The sequence below is a fragment of the Zingiber officinale genome, chromosome 6A (assembly GCF_018446385.1).
Source record: "Zingiber officinale cultivar Zhangliang chromosome 6A, Zo_v1.1, whole genome shotgun sequence".
Classification (NCBI taxonomy): Eukaryota; Viridiplantae; Streptophyta; class Magnoliopsida; order Zingiberales; family Zingiberaceae; genus Zingiber; species Zingiber officinale.
In genome coordinates, this window is record NC_055997.1 from 110,001,540 (window position 1) to 110,008,684 (window position 7,145).

A 7,145-nucleotide genomic window follows, 5' to 3' on the forward strand; every position below is an offset into this window, starting at 1 on the left:
GCTCGGGGAGCAAGAGACGCAGCTAGCGAGAAGGACGGCACGCGGGGCGTCCGAGGGACGAAGACTGCGGATGAGTACGCCGGCGGACGAGAAGGAAACACACAGCGATTCCGAAGGACGAGAAGCCAGAGGGAAGCCCGCTCGAAAAGACCGGAACTTGGGTTCGGGTGAGCCCTATTCCGGATAGCAGAGATCACCCAATCAAGCGGATCCGGAGCAGAGGACCCGGACGAAAGTCAACCATAGTTGACTCAGCATCTGGGGTGCCCGGAACTGTCTGGGGCGCCAGGACCAGTCCGGGGCGCTCGGACAAGCCCGAGGCGCCCGGAACCCTTCCGGGCACCCAGGAGTCAGTTTTTTACCGGATCGAACTTTGACTCGATCTGAACGTTGGAGGATAAAATTTATCCCCCCAAGAGCGTCCGGAACCCTTCCAGGCGCCCCGACCAAGGCTATAAATATAGCCTTGGTCCAGAAGCTTCGAATCAACTCAGAAATTTACATTCCAAACACTTGTGCGCTTCTTTTCTAGTTTAGCTTCTGTCTTTTTGTGCTTTTCACTGCTGTAAGAGGCTTCTCCGCCTGAAGGAGATATTTTAGTGCACGTTCTTTCCTTGGATTAACAACCTCCTTGGTTGTAACCAAGTCAAGTTGTGAGCCTCTTCTTTCTGCTTTTTATTTACTGCTAATTTACTTTATGCAAGTGCTCTGTTGAAAGTTCGAGAAGAGTCTTTGTTGTTTTTTTTAGGCTATTCAACCCCCCATTTTAGCCGGCCCAACAGTCCTACAAGTGGTATCAGAGCCGAGGCGCTTCAGGAGGACTAACCGTCGAACGAAGCAACGAGATGGTCGGACCAAGCATCCACCCGCCGAAATATGAAGGGGATTTCGCCTCCTTGAATAATCTGATGCAGGTATTTTTTTTACTACAGACTTTGAATTAACCTTAATAATGGAATCTGGCTATGTAGCTCCAGAAGGTAAGGAAAAATGTCAATGGACAAAAAAGGAGCAGGTTGAATTCGTGGCGAACGGCAAAGCAGAATACCATCTGCTAAGCGTCCTTCAACCTCAAGAAGTCAACGGGATCGGGCGCTACGACTCGACAAAGGAACTTTGGGAGAAGTTCCTCGAGTTGCACGAAGGTACGTTCGAAGCCAAGCTCGCTAGACGAGATCTGCTTCGTAATCAGCTCACCAGCCTGCGACTTAGGGAAGACGAGACAGCCGCACATCTACACTCCAGAATAAAAGAAATAATCACCAGACTCACGAATCTCGAAGAAAAGATAAGTAAACGAGATTTGCTCAGGTACGCGTTAAATTCGTTTCCAAGAAATTCGAAATGGGCATCACTAGTAGTGTTAGAGTGTATACTAAAAGCCTAGCTTTTGGTATAAACATTTATCTAGAAATAAGAATTACATTGGTCAAATGTCTACATTTATGATAAATGTAGTTGCTCAATTAATTTATATTGTAGATAACATGGTGTGTGGTGTCACATACAGAAGATCATGTTATCGGTTCCTTATAAATTATAAACAGTAGCTCACGACCAAGATGGAAAGGAACAAACCATTGGAAGGTCGTAGTGTAATTAGGTATTAGTTTATCTTAACTATATAATTACACTAGTACACTTAGAGTGTATTGAGTAGGACCATTTGAGGTCATTCCTTTTATACTGACTTTATAAAGGAACAAAAACCTCAGTTATTATGGAAGTGTGTACTCTTAATCCTAATATAATAACAAGCACATATATTTGATATTTATTTCTTTAATTTATCAATGGGTGAGATTTAGTTCGATAAATCAATAAGCCCGATAAGTTGGGAAATGATATCACTTATAGTGTGTGTTGTTGATTATAGAAGGAAACTGTGTCCTAGTGATCTAGGTTGAGAATGACCCCAAGAGGAGCTCATAAGGATTGTCATGTTAAACCCTGCAGGTGGACTTAGTCCGACATGACGATGAAGTTGAGTGGTACTACTCTTGGAGCTAGATATTAATTAAGCGAGTTGTCAGTAACTTACTTAATTAGTGGACATTTGTTATCTTAAACACAGGGAGACTAACACACTCATAATAAGAAGGAGCCCAAAATGTAATTTGGGATTGATGCGGTAATTCAATAATAGTTCTTTAGTGGAATGAATTATTATTGATGAAATTAAGTTGTGTGTTCGGGGCGAACACGGGATGCTTAATTTCATCGGGAGACCAAAACCAATTCATCCTCTCGGTCCCTATCATAGCCTCTAGTATATAGAGATTTATACCCACTGCATACCCACCTTCTTACCCATCCAATGGGGACGGCCAAGCTAGCTTGGAACCCAAGCTAGGGCCGGCCAAGATCAAGTGGATGAGTCATGTAGGTGGCCGGCCAAAGCTTGGGTCCCAAGCTTAGGTGGCCGGCCACTAGAATATTAAAAAGTATTTTTATTAAAATTATTTCTTATGTGGATATCATGATTTTAAAAGAGAGTTTAAAAATTAAAAATTTTCTTTTATAGCTTTCTACAAAAGATTAAGAGAAGAGATTAATCTCTTTCCTTATTTATAGTTTAAAAGGATGGTTTTAATTTTTAGTAAAAACTTTCCTTATTTGTAAATCATCTACATGTTTAAAAGAGAGTTTAAAATTTGAAATCTTTCCTTATTTGTTGATTAAAGGAGGATTTTAAATTTTAAGAAAACTTTCCTTTTTAATCATGTTCATGATTTAAAAGAGAGTTTAAAATTAAATATTCTCTTTTATAAGTTTCTACAAAAGATTAAGAAAAGATTTGATATTTTTCCTTATTTGTAGATTAAAAGAGATTTTAATTTATAGAGATAACTTTCTTTTTATCCACATGTTTAAAAGAAAGATTTTAATTTATTAAATTTATTAAATTTCCTTTTTATAAACCAATCATGAAGGGATAAAAATTATTGAGAAATTTTTATAAATTTTCGGAAGCAAATAAGGAAGTTTTAATTGGTGTTTTAAAATTTTATTTGCTTGGAGATTTGTATAATGGCCGGCCATTGTAAATTGAGAAGAGAAAATTTATTTTAATTAAATAAATTTTCCTTTTCATGGCAAAAGAATTAAGGAATTTTTATTTAAATTTCCTTATTTGTCAAGACCAAGGATTATAAAAGAGGGGGTAGAGGTGCCTTTATGGTAGAAGAACTCTATTATTTTTCTCCCTCTTTTCTTCTTTGGGTGTGGCCGGCCCTTTCTTTCCTCTCCTCTCCTTTGTGTGGCCGAAACCTACTCATGGTGGAGATAGCTTTGGTGGCCGGATCTAAGAAGGAGAAGAAGGAGAGAAAAGAAGCCTCTTTTCTAGCATCCCTTGGAGCATGGTGGTGGTGGCCGAACCTCTTCATCCTAGGAGAAGTTTTGATGGCCGAAACTTGTAAGGAAGAAGAAGGTGCTTGGTGGTTCTCATCTCGGAAGATCGTTGCCCACACAACGTCCGAGGTTAGAAGAGGAATACGGTAGAAGATCAAGAGGTCTTTCTAAAAGGTATAACTAGTAATTTTTCTTTCCGCATCATACTAGTTATTTTTGGAAATAATACCAAATACAAGAGACATGCGATTCTAGTGTTTCGAATATGTTTTTCGATGTTGTGTTCTTTTATTTTTTTTTCTTGTGATTTGATTGTTCTTTTCGGCTAACCTAAAGTTATTTTAGGAAATTAAATATTAGCTTTCCATAAAAGGTTTTGTCTAGTCGGTGGTGGTTGCTCCCATATCCAAGAAGGTCATGTGCCTCGCCACGTCAGTACTGGGAACCAATTATGGAAATTAATATTTAATGGAATTAATAACTTAAGGTGATTTGGGTCGAACGTGTTAAGTTCCGCAGGAGATCCAAGTCAAAACCTAAAAGAACAAATAGATTAAGTTTTGGATCAAACGTGTTAAGTTCCGCAGGCGATCCAAAATTTAATTTAAAAGAACACATGGTAGCTAGGAAAAGGTTCAGACCTTTGTACAAAATTTTTGTACAGTGGAACCTCTAGGTTTTCCGAGTAGCAACCAACAAGTAGATGCCTTTTACATTTCAAAAGATTTAGAAAAAAATTCATTAGAAGAATTTTTTCTCGACTTTTGAAGTGCACGAATCAAAATATGCAGGTACAAAAGAGCCCAAGAACTATGTCACCCTCAAAGCCTCGAGAGACGAACCCGAGTCGGAATTTTCTCTCGACGACGAGGAAATGGTAATGATGGTAAGAAGATTTAAGAAACTTTGTAAATCCAGATCTATTAACCATCCGCAGGGGAAGAAGAAAAGGACAATCCGTTACTACCACTGCGACGAAGAAGTGCACGTCAAGGACAATTGCCCCAAGCTGAAGAACAAGGACAAGCAGAAGGGTGAGAAGCCTATCCAAAAGCGAAAGTCCCTAAAGGCGAAGTGGGACGATACGTCGTCCGAATCGGAAGTCGAGGCATTCTCCGGACTCGCACTAATGGCAAGTCATCAAGACGACGACTGCGATTCAAACTCTTCCGAGATGAACATCGAGAGGATCGATGAAGGGGGAGCTTAGTCAAAAGAAAGCAGCAATTCAGGGAGAGACACGGACAACGAACTCGACAAGGTAAGTCAGGTACGTTCTCTTCCTCCCGACAAACTTTTTAAGTTTGTTAAGTTATTAACCAAAGACTACTGTAAATTAGAAAAAGAAATAAAAATTTTAAAAATAATTTTAGCTAGATCATGCCCGTTAGAAGAATTAGATAAATCAAATTTTGAAAATGAAAAATGAAAATAAAAAAATAAAGATATGAAAATTCAAGTAGATAATTTGAAAAACTATGTATGCTCATCTAATTCTATAAAATTTAAAAATTTAAATTGGTATTATAGATATCACCCGGGACAAATTAAGAATATCTCTAGAAAATATGTCCCTAAGAAATTTTTAATCAATCCAGTAGGCTGGAACCTTTATTGGGTTCCGAAATATTGCTTAGTCTAAGTTTTAAAATTAAAATTAGCGCTTTCAGTGAGAAATTTAAATAATAAATTTCTCTATGAGACTTTGTCTAAGGAAGTGGTTGTCGCTCCAATAACCAAGAAGACCTAGTACCTCGTCACGACCTGGAAGCCAAAATATTGAAATAAATGTTTAATTAACTTTCTGTCAAAGCATTAAAATTAGAATTACTTAATGCTTTCAAAGTTTTTCAAACATTTTTTTCAAAATATTTTTATGCTTAGAAAAATACTTTTACCTGAAATTCTTACTCATAAAACCTTAAGTTAGGATTTTTTTTTAAAATAATTTTTGCAAAGACTTAAATTTTTTTTTCAAAAATAATTTTTTTGTTAACTTAGAAAAATTTTTAAAAATCATTTTTTCCTAAGTTAAAACTTTTTCTTGAAACTAAAAATCTCAGCTTAAAGTACTTAGAAAAATTTTCTATTATTTTTTTTTAAAAAAAAAACTTAGAACTTTTTTAGAAATATTTTTTCTAAGTCTTCAACCCTTAGATTTTTTTTCTTGAAACCCCACTTTTTTTTGTGATCAAAGGGGGAGAAGGATTAGTATAAGTCTAGGGGGAGGTAGACCAAAATATTAACGCTAAGGGAGGTAGACCAAAATATTAACTTATTTTATTTTTGCACTTAAATTACAAATTAATTTAATTTACTTAATTTTATTTAATGTCTATTTTAACCCTAGCTTAACTTGAGTTGATCACACAAAAAAGGAGGAGATTGTTGGAACCCCAAGGTTGTTTTGGTGTGATCAACAAGTTAAGTTAGGTCCTGTATGTTTCTAACCTTGTGTCTAAGTGTGCAGGAGCTTAGGAGCATAGGTAGTCGAGTGGAAGACGCAACTAGCGTGAAGGACGACAGTCCGAGAGACGAGGTGCTGCGGAAGAGTACACCGGCGGACGAGAAGGAAGCGTGCGGTGGTTCCGAGGGACGAAAGCCGGAGCGGAAGATTGCTCGGGGAGCAAGAGACGCAGCTAGCGAGAAGGATGGCACGCTGTGCGTCCTAGGGACGAAGATTGCAGATGAGTACGTCGGCGGACGAGAAGGAAACACGCAGTGATTCCGAGGGACGAGAAGCCGGAGGGAAGCCCGCTCGAGAAGACCGGAACTTGGGTTCGGGTGAACCCTATTCTGGATAGCAGAGATCACCCAATCAAGCAGATCCGGAGCAGAGGACCCGAACGAAAGTCAACCAGAGTTGACTCAGCATCCGGGGCGCCTGGAACTGTCCGGGGCGCCCAAACAAGCCCGGGGCCCCCAGAACCCTTCCGGGCGCCCGGGAGTCAGTTTTTGACCGGATCGAACTTTGACTCGATCTGAACGTTGGAGGATAAAATTTATCCTCCCCAGGGCGCCCGGAACCCTTCCAGGTGCTCCGACCAAGGCTATAAATATAGCCTTGGTCAGAAGCTTTGAATCAACTCAGAAATTTACATTCTAAACACTTGTGCGCTTCTTTTCTAGTTTAGCTTTTGTCTTTTGTGCTTTCACTACTGTAAGAGGCTTCTCCGCCTGAAGGAGATATTTTAGTGCACGTTCATTCCTTAGATTAACAACCTCCTTGGTTGTAACCAAGTCAAGTTGTGAGCCTCTTCTTTCTGCTTTTTATTTTCTGCTAATTTACTTTATGCAAGTGTTCTGTTGAAAGTTCGAGAAGAGTCTTTGTTATTTTTTTTCAGGCTATTCAACTCCCCCTTCTAGCCGGCCCAACGGTCCTACAATCAGCTCCTCCCTCGAGAAAAAAGGTTCCCTTGAAGCTTCCGACCCTTCCTCCCCACTTGTTTTGTAAAATGCTAAATTTCAAACTATGGGAATCGAAGCGAAATTTTGATAAACATGTGGGAATTTTAGGTGGCATTTGTTTTATGAGTTTGGGAATGAGGGAATAGATTCATTCCCAAACTTTGTGTTTGGTTGATGGGAATGAAATCAAGATTTTTGAATGAAACTCAAAAACTTCAGTATGGATGAAATTCACTCACTCCCTTGAGTTTTGATGGATTAGGAATGTGAATTAAGTTTTAGACAAAAATATCCTTAGTATATTTGTTCATTTTTTTTTTCACACACTCTTTCCTTGTTCTCTCTCATCATATTTTCTCTCTCCTTATTTTATCATCACACTTTCT